The sequence below is a fragment of the Prionailurus bengalensis genome, chromosome C2, assembly GCF_016509475.1.
Source record: "Prionailurus bengalensis isolate Pbe53 chromosome C2, Fcat_Pben_1.1_paternal_pri, whole genome shotgun sequence".
NCBI lineage: Eukaryota > Metazoa > Chordata > Mammalia > Carnivora > Felidae > Prionailurus > Prionailurus bengalensis.
In genome coordinates this window covers 124,530,899-124,552,850 of record NC_057350.1, presented here as the reverse complement: position 1 = coordinate 124,552,850, position 21,952 = coordinate 124,530,899, and the positions used below count along the sequence as shown (strand labels likewise).

At 46.9% G+C, this 21,952-nt stretch overlaps 1 protein-coding gene across 2 annotated transcripts in view; it reads right to left on the bottom strand.

Moving 5' to 3' along the window:
• NMNAT3 (nicotinamide nucleotide adenylyltransferase 3) overlaps positions 1 to 11,637 on the bottom strand; it is a 113,938-nt gene extending 102,301 nt beyond the window's left edge. Inside the window, exon 1 of one of the 2 annotated variants that reach the window (XM_043595274.1) lies at positions 11,423 to 11,637. The gene's annotated coding sequence lies outside the window, so the exon portion shown is untranslated. The remainder of the gene's footprint in view (positions 1 to 11,422) is intronic. The other variant, XM_043595273.1, reaches the window with a different exon arrangement.
• Between the last annotated feature and the right edge of the window lie 10,315 nt (positions 11,638 to 21,952).

The following is a 21,952-nucleotide window of genomic DNA, read 5'->3' as shown; positions in this document are numbered from 1 at the left end:
AAGAGGTGGGTCTATGTTCCATCCCCTTGAAGCTGGGAGCGATGGTAAATAGGGCAAAAGTGACATTATGAGACTTGTGAAGGTGGCCCCCTGGGATACCCGGTCTTAGAACCCAGCTGCCATGCTGTGAGGAACCCAGGCCATATGACAACATGTTCCAGCCAACAGCCTGGCTCAGGTCCCGGCCACCAGGCCTTGAGACGGCTCCAGCCCCTGCTACCATCTAACTGCCACTGAACGAGAGACCCAGAGTGAGACCTGCCTAGCTGAGTCCAGGGAACACCTGGAACTGTGAGAGATGCTAATTAAACGACTGTTTGCTTTCAGGCCCCTGAGTGTTGAGGAGGAGCTCTTGGTTTGCGCCCCCGTCTGACGCTTCATTTTCCAAGATGGAAGTTTTCGGACAAACTTACAACACTTGACCTGAGGAGGTAGCAGAAACAACCTGAGAGGGGCAAGTGTTTGGCTGGCCCTGTGAAAATAGGAATCATCTAGAACAAGTGCAAGATGCTGACTCTGGATGCCAATGGGAATCACAAGAGGCCCCATTCAGCAGGCTGAAGGTCTGGGCAGAGAGGGGGGTGCACGAAGATGAGGACGCAAGAGGCATCTATGTAAAGGTGATAGTTAAAAACCAGGGGCATGGATGAAATCATTCAGGTGGAGTGCACGGACAAGAGGAGGCCAAGGGGAGAACCCTCGGGCTGTCCCCCTGAAAATGCCAGCAGAGGAAAGGCAGCGGGTAGAGAGATCAAAGAAGAGGCAATCAGGCAGGAAGGAGGAAAATCCAAGAAAGAAGGGTTCAAGAGCTGAGCCTGGTCAGAGGCCTCAATGTTGCATAGAAGACATGTACAAGGAAAGCGCAGAAGACCTGGCAACGTGGCAGTCACCAGTAACCTACAGCAGAGCAGTCTTTCCCAAGTGGTAGGGAAAAAAAAAATTAAAATCTCAATGCATTCCCATTAATACAAATTACTTCAACCGAATAGCAAATAATATGGACCTCCCTGCTTTATCTTCTGAGAAACACGAAAGGGAAAAAAAGGAAGAAAGGAAGCACATCAAATGCACGTGGTAGAAGGGAAAAGGCAAAGGCGACTACCATGGAGGAGCTGAGTAACCACCATCCGCATGACAGAGACATGAATAAAAAGGCACAAGGTAATCAAACCAACTGCCTCTTGCATTTTTTTTTCTTTCTCTTTTGTAGCGGGACTATGAAAGATTTCCTTGGCCGACCATCCAAAGCAATGACAAGGATGACTAAAAAGGTGTGCAAGAGCGCTGGGAGTCCACAGGCTTCCCCCAGTGAGCCGGTTCTGATGAGCTGCAGGGAGCACTTTGCGGAGGAGCGTGCAGGAGGATGCAGGAGCGATGTCTGCCATGCACGCAGGACGCGGGAACAGGGCATAAACACCGGGATCCGCCATCTCATTCTTTGCAGAATGCATGTTGAACCATAGCTTCAAGGGAAATGGCCTCATTCCTCTAGAACACTGGAATCCCGAATCTTTTCCACACAAATTCTAACATGCCCATAACTCAAAGCAAAGGGTTTAGCTCCGAAGCCCTACTGAGCTTGCTACAGGAACAATTTTAAATCACCTCTTGGAGTAAGGCCTTCGTTTGTAGTGATAAATATTCCAGTGGAGTTAGTAATGATAAGTACATGGAAACGGTTTCTAGAATCTGCATTATGCCCCCAAATTTCTGCCACTATTCCTCTTCCGTGCATAGAAAAAAAAAACAAGCATATTAAATGGATTGAGACCCACAAAACTACAGAGTGCATTAAGTTGAAATGTCAGCACAACCATTTTGTACGCCTCAATTGTGAATAGATGTTTTGATGAAGAGCTTACTAAATCTTTAATTGGAGATAGAATGTTTCTACATAAAGGCAATGACTACAAAACATTTATCACAGTGCCGAACGCCATCACTACAGAAATTCTCTCCCATCCTTTGGTATTACTGTCAGTATGGCGAATCCAGTATTAATATTAAAACACAGCACTGGAGATATAATCGTGGGTTGACAAATGAGCTTAAATGTTGTCTCCCAATGAATTTTTCTTTTAAGATCATCTTAATGCACTTGAGAAATAACAGAAAACAGTCAAGGCACAACAAAGGTGGAAACACTGCCACAATAAAGATCAATCTTATTACACATTCAAGCCCTCTTTTCAAATGTTGGGGCTCAAACTGTACAGCTGTGAACACTAGCATTCTGCCACTTAAATCAAATATTAATAGGCTATCCCAGCTCACAGGGAAAGATATGGTGATACTTTTCTTGTTTAAAGACTTCTTTCCACAATTTTTCATAGACTTTTGGGGTTTTGCTTGCTCCTTAATGCACTCTTCCATTTAGTATAAAAGGGTCTCTGATTCAGCACGGAATTATGCATTTGGTTCTTTTCAATTTAGTACACTGATAATGTTCAAGGTGATCAGGGAAGAGGGTCACAGCAGACACTGTCAGTGCTCTGAGCATTCAGGCCTCAACTGTTTTAGGGCGCACCAGCTTGATTTCCACGTGCTACCGTCTGCATCCCTTTGCCCTGGAGTCTCAGCTGGGGACAGGAAGCTGCCAGAAGTCCTAGAGAATTAACCCCACGTAAGGAGCAACGCTCAACCAATGACGGACAGCAGTGGTGGTATATTCTCAGTCCCAAGCCCCACAAGAAACTAACTCTGGGATGCGGGCTTCACATTGGCTGTGAGAGATTCCCAGCAGATGTAAACTCCAGCGGTCCACACTGGTGACCTGCTCAGTGATGTCCTTCTTTGGCTCATTTCCCTATTTCCTGCTACTGCTTCATCGGATGTCCTCCCAAATCAATCACCACGCTCAAATTCTTGTCTCAAATAAAGATGCGTATTATGATGTCCCAACGTACGGCCAACTAAATGAGTTCGAGAACTGCTGCTAGGCCCTTGCCAGCACTAGGCAGAGAGGATACATGGGTTTGGGGCCAACACAGGGAGAGCAGATATTAAGAATATAAAACCTAGCCCTGGGAGCACCTGGGTGGCTCAGTCGGTTAAGCTTCTGACTCTTGGTTTTGACTCAGGTCATAATCTCACGATTTGTGAGTTTGAGCTCTGCATGGCTCTGTGCTGACAATACAGAGCCTGCTTGGGATTCCCTCTCTCCCTCTCTCTGTCTGCACCTCCCCTGCTTGCTCGCGGTCTTTCACAATAAATAAATAAAAACTAAAAAATAACCCAAAAAACCGAAAACAAAACACACACACACAACAAACTAGTCCCAAAGACACTGGAGTACCAAGGCCTGAGTGGGGACAAGAAGCCAGAGTGACATCCGGGCTGCTCCAGACAAGTGCTGACCTACGAAGTGTGTGTGTGTGTGTGTGTGTGTGTGTGTGTGTGTGTGTGTGTTGTGAGTAGAGATGCCTAAAACTTTTCCAGCAAGGTCCTCAAAGGTTGCAGACCCAAATCCCCTACCCCCACCCCACCAGTGAAGACCGGGAGGCCAGCAGAAGGATATGAAGTTACAAGGTGGGGAGGGGCAGTAGCTTCTTCAGCTTAAAAACCCTGAGAATCTGAATCTACACGCCAGAGCGAGCGCATCTGCAGGCCATTTAGATAGTGGAACCAGAGTATGTCCTTTGACCAGAGACATGGAGGCAGGGAGCCAACCCTGGCTTTAGGAACTATTGATTGAAAGATTTAATCAGGATAAGGCCATAAATGTAGTGCCCTTAAAACTGCAAACAACATGAAGATCATTATTTAACTTGGCTTGTTTCAGGATTTTTTTTTTAAAGGAGAGTAAAAGTACAATATACAAAGTTTGAAAATGTGAAAAAAAATTATTCCTACTTCCACTGCTGCAATGCAATTCTTTTTCCCTTCGAGGCATCCCTTGCAGACTGTTTCCCTGAATGTGCACTTAATGTAATAGCATTCTGTTCGCTGAGCACAGAATGACTTCCCAAGTTACTAATCTTCTTAGTTCTAAATACTGCATAATATTCCATCAACCTAATTTTTGGTAATTTGAATATACCCTCCTATACTATATATTCAGGTCACTTCTAAAAAATTATTTTAATGTTTATTTATTTATTTTTTTTTTAAATTTCTTTTTCAACCTTTATTTATTTTTGGTACAGAGAGAGACAGAGCATGAACGGGGGAGGGGCAGAGAGAGAGGGAGACACAGAATCAGAAACAGGCTCCAGGCTCTGAGCCATCAGCCCAGAGCCTGACGCGGGGCTCGAACTCACAGACTGCGAGATCGTGACCTGGCTGAAGTCGGACGCTTAACCGACTGCGCCACCCAGGCGCCCCAATGTTTATTTATTTTTGAGAGAGAGCACACACGAGTGGGGGAGGGGCGGAGAGAGAGGGAGACATCGAATCCGAAGCAGGCTCCTGGCTCCGAGCTGTCAGCACAGAGCCTGACCATGGGGCTTGAACTCAGGAACCCTGAGATCATGACCTGAGCCGTAAAGTGGGACATTTAACCTACTGAGCCACCCAGGCGCCCCTTGGGTCACATCTAAGTTTTCCCCACTATAAATAATGATGCATCTTTATACAGCGGCTTTTTTTCACTTTTCAAATTATTTGAAAAGTGAATCCCAGAGGAAGCCAAAGTATTGGTAGCACTTCAGCGACCCCTGCAACAGGCAGCCCCCCTACCTTTATCATCTGCAGTCCTTTGATTACTCCCAAAATAGAAAGTGGGTGAAACACTGGCATCCTTGTTCTCATACATACAAAAATTAAGACAAGCTTGACCAACAGCATTTCAAAACTTACACAGAAGAAGACCAGACAGAGAACCAAAATGCAAAGCAGCCTTTGATACTATGCTTAGGACCCATGCAGTAAACACCTACTTCTGATCTCTAAAACGAACATTTGAAAGTGGATAGCAATTTCAGTTTAGACTCCCACACACTAATTCATGCAACAGGCATTCTGCCCTAATGAGCACCTGCTCCCAGAGAGACTTCTAGCCTTTGAAAGCCCGCTCTTTGCCTGGCGTGGTGTGGTCCCCTTCATGACACTGCCATTCACTCTCTCCCACAAGCAACTTACTCGGCCAGAATTCGGGTGAGTTCCACGCTTGTTCTCATCATTCTTTTCCCTCCTCAATTGCAAAAGCTTTTCAGCGAACAGACTGGCTGATAGCAGAGCCGCTGATGGCTGTGGTTAGGATGTAATTAGGGTGAACTGTGTCGGTCGGCCTTGCTCCCCACTCTTCTCTGTTAAACACTGGGAGGAGGTGGCAAGGACCAGAATCGAGGCACTAAACCCTTACATGTCTGTCTTTAATAATGTTAACTCTGCTTCTGCAAGTCAGTTCCAACACTCCTCCCTGGGCTGTGTCCTGCCTTAACGGTTCACTTTTATAGGAGGAAGCAAGGGAGGAGGAAAGACCGAAGGGGAAAGGCGGGAAGATTAGCTCTAATTTCAAACCATCTTAGGAGCTCTGAAAAGTTCCGCATTGACTGATGGACACATTTACTCCCCAGAGCCTTTTTTCATAAATACTTACCACTTAACGTGCACTTCCAAGGGGAATAAACACTGTCACTGAGTGCCATCCTTATGGGAGGGAGATTTCCAGAGCCACTTCTTTTCTCCATGGCTCAGGGCCACAGGATTACGATCCTATTAAAGCTGTGCCCTGCGAATACGGCAGTCACACCCACCCCACCAAGACTGACCTTCTCAGTTTCTGCACAGCAACGCTAGTTGCCTTCCTTTGCTTCGGGGAAGATGGTAGCTCATCTCCTGTAATAAGGTCCACGTCTGAGACTGGTGGGGATCGAAGATGTATTTTGTCCTCAGCTCTGGCCAAATAAATACAATAACTCTCTAATAATATTCAGTCCTGAAGACAGAATGTTTCCTGGGGCTGTTTGGATCATGTCTTATTTGAAACCGGGCTGTTAGTGTTATTTTCTCCTTGCTCTCATTGGAACTGAACGGGACTGAAGGCAGGCACAGTGTCCCTCTGGAGGAGGTTCCTCTCGAGTGACTGTGCTGGGACAGCATTAGCTCCAACTGGATAAAATCTATGCTGGAACCTTAGCCTGTGTGCCCAGGGGTATCAAGGAAGGGAAAAACAGGCTTTCAGATAGACCCTGTCACTCAGAAGGGAGAGGGCTCCAGGGCCCATCTCCCAGATTTACCCTCGGGTGAGCCAGATGGCCTGACTGCTGTCACCACCCAGTAGATGTGTGAGGCTAACTGGTGCACCCAATGAGACAACATCCAAGGAGGGGCTCTGCAAACTCCAAAGGGTTAAGTAAATTGAACATGAGCATTCGTCTCCCATTTCAAAACTAAAGCACAATTACTTTGGTTTTAAGTTTATTTATTTTTGAGAAGCAGGGGGCAGGGGCAGAAAGAGAGAACCCCAAGCAGGCTCTGCTGTCAGTGTAGAGCCTGATGCCGGGCTCGAACTCACAAACCGTAAGATCATGACCTAAGCTGAACCAAGACTTGGACGCTCAACCAACTGCGCCACCCCAGGCGTCCTGAAATTCCTTTAAAAAAAAAAAATTTTTTTTAATGTTTATTATTGAGAGACAGAGCATGGGCATGCAAGGGGCAGAGAGAGGGGAGACACAGAATCCAAAGCAGGCTCCAGGCTCCAAGCTGTCAGCACAGAGCCTGACGCAGGGCTCGAACCCACAAACCGTGAGATCATGACCTGAGCTGAAGTCAGACGCTTAACCAACTGAGCCACCCAGGTGCCCCCTGCAATTCCTTTTTAGAGTACACATTCTTACAAGATTACCTTGGCAGCATAAAACACTGTTTACCAGAATTCATAGAAAAATACCACCCAATGGTCTTCAAAGGTCTATAAATGAGCATGAAGCCTCCAACCAACATTTATGGCTATACGTTATATCGATAGAAACTTTATTTCTGTATCCGTTCTACCTTTCCACATTCTCGTGGCAGGCCAGACTTCTCCTTGACAATAGTCAATCCAGTTTATAACATGACATTGTGTGTGTTCATGTGCTTAATTCTGTCTGTCCTTATAACCTGTCTCATGATGTCTATGGGCCACTTGAGGGTTGAGACTGTGTCATTTTGGCTCGGCATTCTAATCCCCAGGACATTGCCTGAAGGATTTATGGAAGGAAGGAAGGAAGGAAGGAAGGAAGGAAGGAAGGAAGGAAGAAAGGAAAGGAGGGAGGGAGGACAACGAGCCAGGCACAGTGGTGGGCCCCAAGAACACCTGGTCCAATAGCGGCAGAAGTGCTCACAGCCCAGTCCAGGTCAGCTGGAGAAGGGTGTGGCTGGCACAGGTGCCCATCAGGACTGTGGGAAGAAGAGCGGATTCAGAACGGCTTCCCTGCAATGGGCAGGGCTTCTGCAGCTGCTCCAGAGATTCTAGCTTTAGGGGCGGCTCTGGGCAGAGGCAGGGACAGGGGGGAGGCACGGAGATGCAGATCAGAACTACACTGCACAGGAGGCCAGGCCCAGAGATGATGCTCCTAGGTGAAAGCTCTCACTTCCAGAAGACACTGTCACCCTCATCCAAGGCCCCTGCATGCAAAAACCCATCCCTGAGAACCTTAGATTTCCCCAGATTCATACCAGCAACAGAATGAATGCCTTTCTATTCCTATTTCCCAGATTGCTGCTATGGGTCCATGTGCACGTGAGAGAGACAACGATGAGGGAACCTTAAGTCCATCGTGGTTTGTTAAACACCACCACGCAGAACTGCATGGCTGAAACAGTGGGGTAGGAGCCATCCCGAGGCCTGTCCTGCAAAATGGGATACATCTGTCTTCACCAGGGAACTATGATAAACGAGCAAAGACAGACACTGGTCAGGACAAGCCACTTTATTTAAGAGCTTCGACAGCCCAAAGTGGTTTAACATAGAGGCATGGAAGATTTATCTGGATGATAAAACACTTGAACTTGAAAGGCACATAAATTATAATTTTGTAGGGTTTTTTCCTTTTAAGATTTCATATAGTCAAAGGCTTTAAGTAATGAGTGAAATGCACATAAAGTTGACTTAATTTCATACACGTTGTCTGGTTAGAGTCTGCAGAGAGTCTTTGCTTCTAGATGGGACTGAGTTCAGAGTTAATGCCACACACCCGTGTCTGTGGCCTTCTGTTTCCACATCACGGTGGACATCATTTGGAGGATTGATAAAGAGAAAAATAATAACGGCAACGTTAGTGATTGAGCACTCACTATACCACAGTCTGTGCAGTGAAGACTGTACTTTATATACTTATATACGAGCATTACTTACTACTCCTAACAGCCCTGTGAGTAACATACTATAGAAAGAGGACTTCAATTACTTTCCCTTTGACCTCAAGCTTTCTAATTAAGTTCTTCTTTCCAGCTTATCTCTTAAGGAGGCAAGGGACCCTGCAGGAAAGCATCCCCTGATGGGGACCAACACTACCCCACCCCCTCAAACAATAAGGAATGCCCTGAGCCAGCAAGACCCCCTGTGACTGACCCCAGGACAATGGACTTGACCTTAACTGCCCACCTGCATACACCCACCCACCTTCATCCCACATTTTCCTTATATAAACCTGGAACTATTTTTGGCACTTGGGCAACAATCTTCAAGACCCTAGTCTGCTGTCTTCCTGGTGTTGGCGTCACTGAAATAAATTCCTTTCTTGTGTTACCACCACTCCTTTCTGCCTTTGGATTCTGCCAACAGTAAGTGGCCCAGCCTGGTCTGTTTGGGGACCTTGGAGCCAGATGCTCTTGCATCCCTGCACCCTGGCTACACCATGGCTCCCATGTTCCGGATGCAAAAACTGAGCTTTAGAGTGCTTCTGTGACGCACAGGAGGTCACACAAGCAATTTAATCGGACTCCAAAGCTGCAGCATTCACCACCACACTGCAGTGTACATGAAAATAACCACTTGCCTTTAGCAAGGACTTGAAAACACTAGCTATTTTGCCTTATCTGTATACTCCTTTTTTTGTTTGTTTTGTTTTAAACAACACACTTTAACACAGAGAATTTTGCCTTGTGAGTTTATGTTCAGTCATTCATCCATTCACCGTTCATTCTGGGCCCAGTACTCTGCTGGATGCAAGATTTACAGGATTGGATTCCCCAGCTTCTAAACCAGTCTCAGGCAATTACTGTACCCAGGTGAAGGGCAGGGCAGGCTGGGGCAGGGGCAGCCCCTCACAGGGGACCCATAATGAGCTGTGGGTTAGAGACGCACCTGAAGGAGACAATTTTAGATCTTCTACACTCTGGTCCCCACTCCCTTAACCCATAACTTTCTGGGCCTTTCCTTGGCCAGAGTCTTCAAAGACCTCAAACTCCCCAGGCCTCTGGACAGAGTGGCTCCCCAAGAGGCCTTTTATCATGCAGAACACACCCTTCTCCGGTCCCAGCTGAAGTTTTGCGGTAAAACCAGTGCCCCAGATAACACAGCTCCTCAGCTAATCACCCTGCACAGACCCTCAGAGCCACCCCCTCGCCCCCACCTCCACTCTCCCCCTGCCTTGTTTCACCAATTTTTGTCCCAAATAAGAGATAATAACAGCAGCAGCAGTAGTAACTGCCTACATGTCAGGCACTGCTCGATGTACTTTGGGTACACTATCTCATTAAATCCCATAATAATCCTCTGCCCTGCACACTGTTACTCTTCCTATTTAGTTCATTTAGGGGAAGAGGAAGGGAGCTAATATTTCTTCAGGGTCAACTGTATGCCGACCACTGTTAAGCTTGCACAATCAGATAAGTGACCTGCCTAGGGTTGGTCACAGAGCTGGGAAATAAGGAGTAAGAATCTGAACCCAGGTCTGTGACCGCCTGGCCTAGTTAGTGTTTCCCTTCCCTTCTCTATGGCTGGCACTGCTGAGGTTTGCAAAGACAGCCCTCTCTCCCTCTTCCTCCAGCACCCTTCTGTTAACATCGGTCCTGTTTTTATTACCACCACCCACAAACAGTGACAGACTCCTCTCTCAACTGTGTCCCCTGACTCTCTGGGCCTCCCAGCCAGTTTTCATGGAGCAGATCCTAAAGTCTACACCAACAGTGTAAACAGAGGCAAAGAAGAAACTGGGATCATTCAAGCCAATAAAACACACCAAGAGGCTAACAGGTGTTTCCTGAAGTGCCCACCCCACCCCACCCCCATCTTAAATGCCTGGGGTTTCAAGATCTGAGGGGTCCTCAGCTAGGGATCACAGGCATAAGTCCTCTGGGGGAGTTTTTTGGCCAGTTGTCAGGGGTGACACCACCAATGAGAGTGAGCATGTAACTATATGCTCTGTCAGAGTGTGAGACTTAAGTTCTGGGGGCTCATGGAACTGGCAGTAACAGGTGAGGCTTTCTGAGAAATGGTTACCTCTCCAAAAGCAGAGGGTCGCTCCCCAGCAAGGCCAGAGCGTCAGAAGCCCTTCTCTGATGACTCCCAGAGCACTGAGCCCACCAGGCTGAAACTCATTTACTTCACCTGGCCCACCCTACAGGCGTTCTAGGAGGGCAGGCCGGAGGCAGATTTCTCACTGAACTCTCAGAAGCAATAAAAAGGGAGTACTAGTTAAATGTTTCCAGAATAAATCACCGAAGACAGCATCATTTTAGAGAAAAGGCTGTTTGAGAGATTCTACTCAGACTAAGGAACAGGACTCCAGGAGAGGGGAAGTGGATTTGCTCAGAGGCTGGCACACTCTTTAGTCCAGATCAGCATCCTGCTCCATTCAGAAACGTTTCCAAATGTACTTCACTTACACCTGGGAACACCGCTCAGTCATGTAAATTCAACGCCCCAGTCTTCAATGCGTAGACCCCCCCCCCCCCAATTTTATAGAGCATAAAGTTCAGGAATTGGCTTTCCCCGCCCAGCTCTCTAAAGGCAAGCCCCACATACAAGCCACGTTCTCTCCTAACACAATGTGTCTGTTGTGTTGTTCTCCATCCTGGAATTGACTCATGCTGAAGTTTGTGCTCCAGCACCCTTCACATTTGGGACCGCCGGTTAAATCCTCCCCTGCAACCTGCACTTTCTATCTTCACAGCTCTTACAGGGGTCTTACCCACTACACCGTGAGCTCCACCGCAGCGGGCACCACGTTCGTTCGCCCACTTCTGTACGCCCAGCACTTGGCCCAGTGGCCGGCACTCGGTGGCACACGGTAAGTTTCCGCAGGCTGCCAGAGTGGGGAAGGTGGGATCCGAACTCGTGTCTGCCGGGTTCGGGTCAGAGCCAAATGGTTCTAGGGGTTAGACCACGCTGCGGCGAGAATGCGCGGTGCGCGGGTGTACTGGGGAGGCGTTCTACAGTCTCTCCCACCAAGGACTGCTGCCGGGCTCCGCACCCCGCCGCCACCTGTAGCCACAGCGCCCAGGTGTGGGCCGGCGCCCTCCAGGGCAAAAACGGGCTGGTGGCGCTTACCTGCGTGCGGCGAGGCTCCGCAGAAGCACTCTGTGAGCCTCGGGGGACTGCCAAGGACTGGGGTATCCGGCTTGGCCCGCCCGCGGCCCTGCACCCGAAGACCGCGCGGGACGACGCCTGGTCTCGCTGCGCAAGGCCCTCTGCGGCCTGGGAGCTACACGGAGAGCGGAGCCCGGCCCGCCGCCCGGGCGGGGGTAGGGCGGGTCTAAAGCTAACTTGACCCCGCGCTCCCCGGGCGCCCTGCCGTGGGCGGAGTCAGAGGTAAACTTAGCACTGCGCCCCGCCCCTTCGGTGGGGGCGGTCCCTAAGGGGGAACAGGGCACTGCGTCCCGCCCCTTCGTTCTAGGCCCCGCCCTCCCGCCCCACCCCAATCCCCATCCTGCTCTCACCAGCTAGCCCTTTTTGTGTTCCGTGCCCCTTTGCTTTTTATTTTCTTGTTTTGTGTTCCGTTTTCTTATTTTTATTTCTGTATTTTTAAAAGATCGAATTAAAAAACGTATCAAAGTAATGCATGAATACTCTTTACAAAATAAAGTTACCTAATGTTCTTATAATGAAAGCAACAAGCCCTTCTCCCTTGCTACCCACACGTGGCCCTTTATATGAGTTCCTCCATTTAGTTCTTCTGGTGGTCACCCCCTTGTCACTAAAAAAAAAAAGCTTACATAGCGATTTCTTGATTTATCTATTGACTTTCTGCCATGTTAGATGAGGATTTACTCTCTTACTGTGCCCCTGCTTCCCTTTTCCTGACAAATTTACACCTCTATTCTTAAGTCCTGCCCTGGTGAGCTCTGAGACCTCAAGACAGGAGTAGAGGAAGGCTTTCTGGGACCTGCAGCTAATACAATTATGGGGGAAGGGAGAAAGGAGGGCTATTTTAGACAGCTCTATAGCATTAAGGCTTGCAAATGACCATTTGTTTGGACCGAGCAAAATCCTGAGACCTTGGAAATTCAGGTCTCTATCCCCCGAGACCTTCTTAGATAATTTACTTGGTGAATTTGCTTCCCCAGTGTGGCCTGTCTTTCTCTGCCCACACAGAAACCTCCATAAATCCAGACTTCTCAAGGGTCACGGGGTGAAGGTCAAGATTCATCAATTTCTGCCAATAGGATTTCTTAATGGAGTGAACTGGTGTGTGCAAAAAAGAGACGTCAAGGATGATGTCAAGGTTTTGTGATTGCTACACAGCTTATCCTAGCATCAGTGACAAGTTCTTAACCTTAGAATGGAGAGTGTTTTATAAAGCTGGCTCTGGGCCCCTGCCCTGTCACCAGATCCTCTCAGTTCTCCCATGAGGTTGGCTGGACCTGCCCAATGTCCCCGCTTTAGGAGGGCTCATAACTTATCCCTCTTGTATCAATGCAGGAGGCACACAGCTAGCTCCCAGTAAGTGGCAAGGTAAAGGGGCTGGTACCCCTTCCTCACTCAGATGGAAAAAAGTGTCCACACCCTCCTGACACCCCTTCTCTCCTCAGAGAGTTCAACCCTTGCCCTTCCTCTGCTCTGCCTTCCTTCTCTTATGCTCACTCTGCTCTCTTTCCCTTGTCCAGCTCCTGAGGGCAAAGGACTTGGGAGTAACTCTGACTGAGGGTGTGAAATGTGACTTTACAAGGTGACCTTGGAAAAATCCCTTTTCCAATTCAAGCTTGTTTCCTTCTTTGAAATTGGAGGTAACAGTCTCTACCGCGTTGAGCTTTAGAGGAGGATTAAGTGGCTTAATATCCATGTATACACGGATTTTTTTAACTGATTTTTTAACTCACATTTTTTTATTATTAAATGTATTGAATATTAAAATTAATCATTCTTTTCTTTTTATTGCTTCTGGATCTTGTGTCATACTTAGACCATTCATTCATTCCCAGTCTAAGATTAAAAAAAAAAAAAAATTGGGGTGCCTGGGTGGTGCAGTCAGTTAAGCGTCAGACTTCAGCCAGGTCACGATCTCGCGGTCCGTGAGTTCGAGCCCCGCGTTAGGCTCTGGGCTGATGGCTCAGAGCCTGGAGCCTGTTTCCGATTCTGTGTCTCCCTCTCTCTCTGCCCCTCCCCCGTTCATGCTCTGTCTCTCTCTGTCCCAAAAATAAATAAACGTAGAAAAAAAAAATTGAAGTATAATGACCTTTGTAATTCTCTTGTGTTCTCTTATTCAAAACTCAGTTTGTCTCCTAGCAGAGTGGGAAGCTCATGAGAAAGTTTAGGGACTTCTAAGAATCTGTGTGTGGCATGTTGTTACCATAGGTTGAATTAAAATAAAGGGCTAAATCGGGTTGCCTGGCTGGCTCAGTCAGTGGGACATGTGACTCTTGATCTCAGGATCTCGAGTGTGAGCCTCACATTGGATGCAGACATTATTTAAAAAGAAAAAAAAATTAAAATCAAGGGCTGAGTCATGCTGAGTCAGGGTCCTGACTCTGGACACAAACAGCAAGAGGGACACGGGATATGAGGCAGTGACTTCTCCATGCAAGGGACTTTTCTTCCCTAAGAAGACTTAGTCTTCTCTAGGAGGAAGTCTGCCTTCTGGGCACAAAATGGTGTCTCCTAGTGGTAGGAAGTAAGAACCCCACACAATAGCCACACTTACCCTAACCTAAGTAAGGGAGAGGCAGGGGTTGAGAAATCCATCTGGAGAGACAACTAGCTCCTAATATTTTAGAAGGGGGAATACATATCAAGATGAGAGTCATGTCCTTTGCTTGAGGGCATGAAGTGCTACTGGATTATGGGTTTAATGGGGATAAAATTTTTGGTAAGTTTCATCTCTCCTGAATCCTATCACCATGATGGCTCAGGCAGGAGGAAGATTTCACATAAAGCGTGTCTCAGTTTGAGTCCTTTGGAAGCAGATCCTGAGATAAGGATTCAAGTGCAAGCAGCCTATTTGGGAGATACAGGGAACACCAGCAGAAGAATGGAATATGAAGAACGGAGGGAAGGAAAGGCAGGATGCATTGTTAAGCCAGCTACCAGAACAGGTAATTCGAGCTTAATCCTGTGGGAAAACTCTAGAAGTTATTAAAGAACATGCCTCAGAATTATCCCACCCAAGCAAAGGCTGTAAGTGGGAGGTCTCTAAAGGGAAGAAAACTGCAACGGACAGATTAGCTCATTTTTGAACATTTTTCAAACTATTTCCAGGCATAAAAATGTGGCTACCCAGTGAGATCAAGCTGTAACACTGTCTGCACTTTCCTTCTATTACCTAACGGTGTTCTGACAAAGTTTCAGTAGGAGCATTTTGGGCAGTAACCAATGTGCAGATGGCTGAGAGTCAGTGTCTCAGGTCTAGAAGTGTGCCCTGAAGGACATTCTGGAAAATCTGCTCTTGGACAGATTATGATAGGACTTTACCTGGGTCAGCCTCTGTGTTTAGATGCGCCCATAACCTTGACTTCTGAGCTCTCATGAGAAAGGGCACACTTTGAGGAAAAGTAACATGAAAAAAAAAAAGAGCCTGGTGGACTTTTAAAATGACCGAAGAGGGCAAACTTTTCAATCACTGTAAGCACCTCAGAAGATGGGTGTTTTCTCAGAAGCAGTGAACAGATAATGCCAATGCTGACTCTCTCTTATGTGGCCTCTTGAGCAGGATTCCATGAGAAAACTGTCATTTTGTCAACCTGGCTCCATCAGCCATACTTACTATTGAACTAAAGTAAACATTTAAAACATGACACAGTTCCCAGTATGCCTCTAGCTCAGAAGCCCTCAGTGGCTTCCACCACAATTAGGGTCAAATCCCAAGTCCTTCCCAATGGCCCAAGACCCTCACAAGATCTGCCCCAACAAACTCTTCCTAACATTGTCTCCTGACAATAACCACTGGGCATTCCTCACCTCCGGTCTCCTTGGCTTTGCTGTTGCTACTGGAACACACTGGGTCTGTTTGTACCCCAGAGTTACTGCACTGCTGTTCTCACTGATAGAAATGCTACACTCTCCTGACTCTTAAGGTCACTTGCCCAATTCATCGGCTTTCTAATGGATCACTACCTAACAACAAACACTGCACACTGCCCCATACATACCACTTGTTAGCTGTCTATGGAATATATTTTTATTTTTTATTTGCATAATAAATAAGTATGAGGTCCAAAAAGAGCTGAGTCTTTATATATATATATGTTGTTCCCTCATATATCCCCACACTTAGAACAAACAGTGCCTGCTGCCTGGTAGGTATTTAATAAATATTTGTTGGATGAATCAACCAATTGAATTGAGTGAATGAAAAATATAACCAAAATCAGTAAATACATAGTTCAAAAATATTCTAGAATGTGGACTTTCAACTAATCTAGACTGGATTCCTTTCAGAGAATTGTTGGAGTGGAGAGAGAAAAAATCAAATGAAGTGGTTGAGAAGCATTACATAATTGGACTCACAATTACAGATGAGTATTGGATTGAGGACCTTTGCTGTTTTGTCTTTGACCTGATGTCTGTGTTAAATATTTAAGAAAAGGCTAGCTTGAAAGGCTACATACTCATTTAAAAGTAGTAAGAAGGAAAAGGTTCCCCTAGTTATTTTAATAATTCAGAATGGTGTTCTGTGGCTCCTGTTGGCATGTGAGGGCCCATGATGGTAACTGCTTACCTGAAAATAGAGGTCTTGATCAAATATTTAAGATCTCACTTATTTTCATTTTCTGCATATTTTTTATGCCTGCGTCTCACTTCTTTTTACCCATTCTGCAGCTGCACATTCACACACTAAAGCTAATAGAAATGTTTCATGGATTATTAAATGCAGCTAAGCAATGAGCTTTTGCTAGGACGTAAGGCCAAACTGGGGCCACTTTCCTGCTCTAACAAACTAATTTTTCCGTGAAGGTGCAACCTATAAATTTACAGAGGCCTCTCCCCTGTATTCTGAAAATTTTTAAGGCAGTTGCACATCTGCTGCAAAGAGATTTTGAAGTGGAAAACAAAGACAGGTTTTACAGTAGCGTGGTTAAGCTGTCTTAGAATCAAGAACAGCTGAAGTCATAGAATTAATAAGTGGACCCTTGAAATTATGGAAAGATGACACTAACTGGTATCTGTTTGCTAATGGAAACATTGTACTCTGGTGTCACCAGCAGTGGCCTGGGTTTGGGTTAGTGTCTACCTAGGCTTAATTGCCTAAAGAATGTTCCAGTACCAGCACCCCAGTGCTGTAAATTATCTTTTCTAATGGAGCTTTTCTATTCTACCCCTGTAGCTAAAACTCTAATTCAGGCTTTGATGTCTGTCTGGGCCCACTTGGTACAAAGAAGTCCTTTGAAGGAGGTCAAAGTCATAATACATTGTTCACCATGGAAAAGTACTTTGGGAATACTCCTCATTTTTCGATGAGAAGAGAGTGCCCAAAGAGGTTAGGTGATTTACTCAAGGCCACACGCAGCTGGTCAGAGATGGGGCTGGATGGTATCAGTATTTTTTGTTGTTGTTATAAGCAACAGAAACAGTCTCTGCTAACTGAGCAAAAGAAGCTTATTGGGAGTACTGGCCCTTCAGAATGTACAGGAAGATTGGGGACCCAGGCTTAGAAAGGGATGGGAAGAAAGCAGTTCTGAGAAGCTTGAAAGTGAAAACCCTATGTATTATCTCTAAGCAGAAATGGTCTAGTCAGAATGCCACTGCAGGCATAGGTGATTAAATTCCGACCACTTCATGCGTGATTCAAAGTCCTGGGAGAGCCCGTCTGATTGGCCAAGTTGAGGCTGTGCTCCCCTGGCTGTCCTAGGGAGGGCGTATGCAAATCCTTTTGACTTTGGATATTGAGAGGAAGTACCTGACTTTACTCTCACTAAGACTCTCCTAGTGGAGAATGGCAAATCCCCTAAAAGAGCCCCAAAGATGCTGTTAGGAGTAATTCAAGGATGTGTAGAGCCAGGATACAATGAAACCCCTATTTAGTTTAGGGTGGTAGACCCCTGTGCAGCTAGAGGTGGCCATGGGAACCAACAGAGATTTGCTTGGGATTAACAGGAAGGAAGGTTTTGCTTTCTGAACACAGGAGTTCCTCGTCCCTTTCCTCTTTCCTTCTCCTGTCTTTGAATGTGGATATAAGCCTGGAGGGCCAAGCAGCCATCTTGAGTCTATGAGGTGACAAGCATGAACTCCAAAGTTACTTGCTAAGTATGGCTGAGTGGATAGATACCTGATATGCTAAATACACCACGGAACTGCTGTCCAGTTCTGAACTGACTACCTGCAGACTTCTTATTTTGTAAGAAGATTAAAAACCAGGCCACTGTACTTGGGTATCAATAATGTGCAAACGTGCATCGTCTGATAATACAAATTGGTCCTTGAACTCTTGATCCCCTATGTAGTGCCATCACTGTTCTGCTTACAAGGACAGGATTCCTACCTTTGAGGAGCTTATGGATGAACTGAGGCTAACATAACCCTCTTTAGCAAGGAAAGAGCAAGAACCTGTGAGGTATAATACATTCCGAGAAGTAATAAAGTTCTAAGGCCAGCCCTTCTGCCCAGTCCACTTCATCCTTCTGTCCCGGGGCTCTGACTGGACTAATATTCTCTTCTGTATCTTCACCTTCACCTCTTCTTTGCTCCTTCCTCTTTGCTTGTAAGGAGACTGAAGCTTGTAAGGAGACTCCCATCACCAACGGCCTCTCTCACAGTCTCTTGCCTTCTCTTCTATCCAAACTTCTCAGAGGAGCGATCTGTCCACACCTTTTCCTCTCCCATTTAATCCTCAACCCAGAGCATCTAGTTACTGTCCCTGCCTCCACCATGAAATTGCTCTACTGATTGCTAATTCCTGTTGGTAAACCTTTGTCCTCATTTGACTGGCCCTTGTGTGCTGCCTTTGATAATACTGGCCGCTGCCTTCATAGATCTCCTCATTCGGCTCTGTGACCTCCTTCACCTTCTCCTGGTTCTCTTCTTTCCTCTTAGAATGTGCATATTGTCTTCCAGGACCTCCCAATAAAGGCATCAGACCATACCCTAGCTAATGGGAGGACACTGGACCTCTCCCTAGAAACTGAATCACAAGCAGAGAAACTCACACACTAAAAATGGTGGCATTCTCCCATGTTCATGGTGGTGCCCTTGTGGAGTTGTTGAAGAGCTCATGCCACCCACAGTGCCAGAGTGGCCAGGTTTCTGTCTGCCCCCTGCTTGGTTCTTCAGCTTCTCTGTGGCCTACCCACAAATCTTTTCTCTTATATAATCCAGAGTTAGTTTCTGTTGCTGGTGCCCAAGGAGGCCTGAGTGATGGTCTATGCTCAGATCTCTAAACACACATGTGCAGAGCAGGCCATGGGCCTGGTTTGTACATGTGTCCTTGGGGAGCTCGCTCTTCAAGGCTCAAATCAAATCCCTCCTCCTCCATGCAGCCCTTCCTGATCCATGTCCTTGCAGTCAAACCATATGTTGTTGCTCCCTCTACTTTACTGCCTGGTAAGCTCTTGACTTTCAGTGGTCCCTTGGGCCTGCGGCACTCAATAGCACTTTCATACTCAACTCCAATGCTCACTGTCAGAGTAGCCTGTCCAGGGCCAGTCTGCCCAGCTGGTATATGTCCTAGCCCTCCTCACTAAGCTAGTGTCTCATAAATGGTGCTGACTCCTCTCAGGTAAGAGCTTTATGGATGATAGGACTCCTTATGGCATACTCAGCCCTTAACTTGGATCTGTCATCTTAGAAGGACCTGGCAAGAAACACTCAGACTACAGAGCTCCTAGCATGAGAGGAGCCTGTTCATTCTCTCCTCCCTCCCGCATTCCACCTGCCCTTCCATGCCTGTTTGGTTTTCCATGCAGGAGACACTGAGAGGGAGTTAAAGGTGCAAAAGGTTTACAGGGGAGTGACACCCATGAGCAAGAAAGGCCAGAAGCAGGATTGGACGGGGCAGCCGGCAGAACATGATGCCGACCCAATAGTCTTGGCAGGCTTGAGCAGCTCTGGAGCTCAGGGTACCCGCTAGCATTCTGTGTTGGGTAGAAATGGCCAGATATTGGCTGGGGTCTGCCCTGAGAAGAGCTGCACCTTGGCTTGAAGACTGGAGCAGACCCCGAAGAAGCTAACAGCTAGAGGCTGTCAGGAAGCCATGCCCCTCCCACTAGGGGAGCAATTCTTCTGAGCATCGGGTCTGCCGCACCTTCCACCCTGACCAGTATTTGTCTACAGGAGCTCGTGGAATGGCCTACGTCCCCACATGGCTCATGGCTCTGTGCCAAAATTTTTGGCAAAGTGAGGCAGGGGTTAGGGCTCTATCTGTAGCAAGGGAAAGGTTTGTCCATATCTCAGACCCTGAAATAATAGCTAGAACTGAAACCTCACCATGGAGTTCTTGTTCCCTAGTATAAAAAGCTCAGCTGTGGATCTTGAGTCTGTGTCCTTCCCTCCCCTGCTGGGTCCTACCCTGTCCCCTTGCCTGTTCCTCCTCTGGATGCTGTGCAGGCTGTTAATATCTGAATGGTGTTTTGCTCAGAGGCCTCACTGACTGAATGAGTGAAGGAATGAATGAATTACAGAATGAGTGACGGCCCCAATGAAAGGATCCAAGAATGATGAAATAGCCTGAGAAATTCAGAGCAAATTGAGTAAAGATACTTCAGCAAGAGAACTACCACTTGAGTCACTTAGGGATGAGAGGATCATGTCCAGCCCGCAGGGATTCTTTGAAAGAATCGCTTGACTATTTCATCTGGTGGTGGAGGCAGTGTCTCTGCTCTGTCCTGCCTATTCCCTGGTGACGACAGCTATTCTCTTTACTCTGAGTCCTCAGCTTTTTGGTTAAGTCACCATTCTTTCCTTGAAGGCAGCTTTGCTAAATGCATGGAGTGCGCAGATTGTCTGTGAAGGCTGTGTGGCTCCCTGGATCTCAGACCAAAGGTGGTAATTGACTGCACTACCCCCGAGCCTTCCTTCCATCCGTCTTTATTGCTTCATGCTTTGCCCAGATGGCACCTGTGCCTCGAGCCTCCAGTTGGTCAGAGCTCAGTGGCCCTCAAGGGGAGAAGAGCAGTCTGACTGCTCCCTTCCACATGGTCCTGTAATGACTTAGAGCCATGCACTAATTGGCCTGCCTCTCCTTGGGCAGTTCCAGAGACTATAATTGGGACTGATTCCGACAGCCTGCCCCATTAGGAGGGCGTGCTTCAGGAATACACCCTAGAGGAGGAGATCATTTTCCTAAGATCGTTTTCAGAAAGGGCAAGTGGGACTTCACACTTTGCTTTGCAAGACTCCTGTTGTTTCTGTCTAAGAGGAAGAAGTAGGAAACACATTAGCAGCTGCCTATGCAGTTTTCACGTACTGAGTCCATCAGCTTAGGCTAAACTATGCTGTGGTAACAACCCCACATCTCAGTGATTTACAAAAGCAAAGGTCTCTTTCTTGCTTAAGCTACATGTCCACTACGGGTCAACCACAGCTCTGTTCCACTTCCCGTTTACACACAGACCTTCTTGGGGACACCGCCTGTGACAGAGGGGAGAGAGATGCAGAAAACCATTAGCTGGCTTTCACCGCTTTTCCGCAGGAGTAACATGGCCTTTCCATCGATGTTTTGTTAACCCAGGCAAGTCATGTGCCATTTCCAAGTTCAACAGGTTCCGGACATATAGTTCTCCTGCAGGTTACAGACCCGATGTAAGAGAGTAGAATCCTCCCCAAGGGAAGGCTAATACTGTGAATCATAGGGTACAGAACCACTTGCATTTACAGTGAGAAGTCAGGCGAGGCAGCCCAGATGATCTAGTGAGCTTTCAGGTGTGCCAAAGGCTCTGCACCGGCAGGTGAGATAGATGACGGACCTCTACAAGCGGCATGATTCAGTGACTGAGGGCCTAAGTCTAGTTTGACTTCTACCTCTGCTTGTGTGACCTTGAGCAAATCACCTAGCCCTTCTGAACCTCTAAATGGGCTATTAATATCCACCTCTTAAGGCTGTTGTGAGGCTTAAATAAGGTATTTGGCAGGTGCATAATACATCGGAGATTTTATTGAGATAAAATAGTTCATGCTTGCCTGGGACAATTTGGGAAACTCGGAAAAAAAAGGAAGAAACAAAGAACACTAAAGCATTTCTTGCCACCCCAGAAACAGCCAGTGATAAAATTTTGGCAAGTTTCCTTCAAAAGATGAAAGCATGCCATTTTTAAAGCTGCAGCTGTTTCTGCATTTGGGCGCAAGGACAAGGAAGATATTTGTTTGCGAAGACACCTTAATGGGCTTATTAAGCTCCCCTCCCTCGATTTCTCTGGTGAATCTGGATGGGAAACATTGCAAGAAAAGTTTTCTGAATTCTCTGCATACTAAGGAAATCGAGTTTTTTTAGTTTTCTGTTGAAAGCAGAGGGGAAGGGAGGTTCCATTTTTGAGGCTCTGGAAATTGGAAAAGGAAGGATGTGAATACAGTGGGATGCCTAAGGTTATGTGAGACAGACAGAGGAAGAAAGTGAGGGATACCCAGAGAGAGATAAGGACAAAGGGGGACGGAATGGAGACCCAGAAGGATACAAATGGGAGCCAGAAAGAAATGGGAACACTTACACAGGCAGAG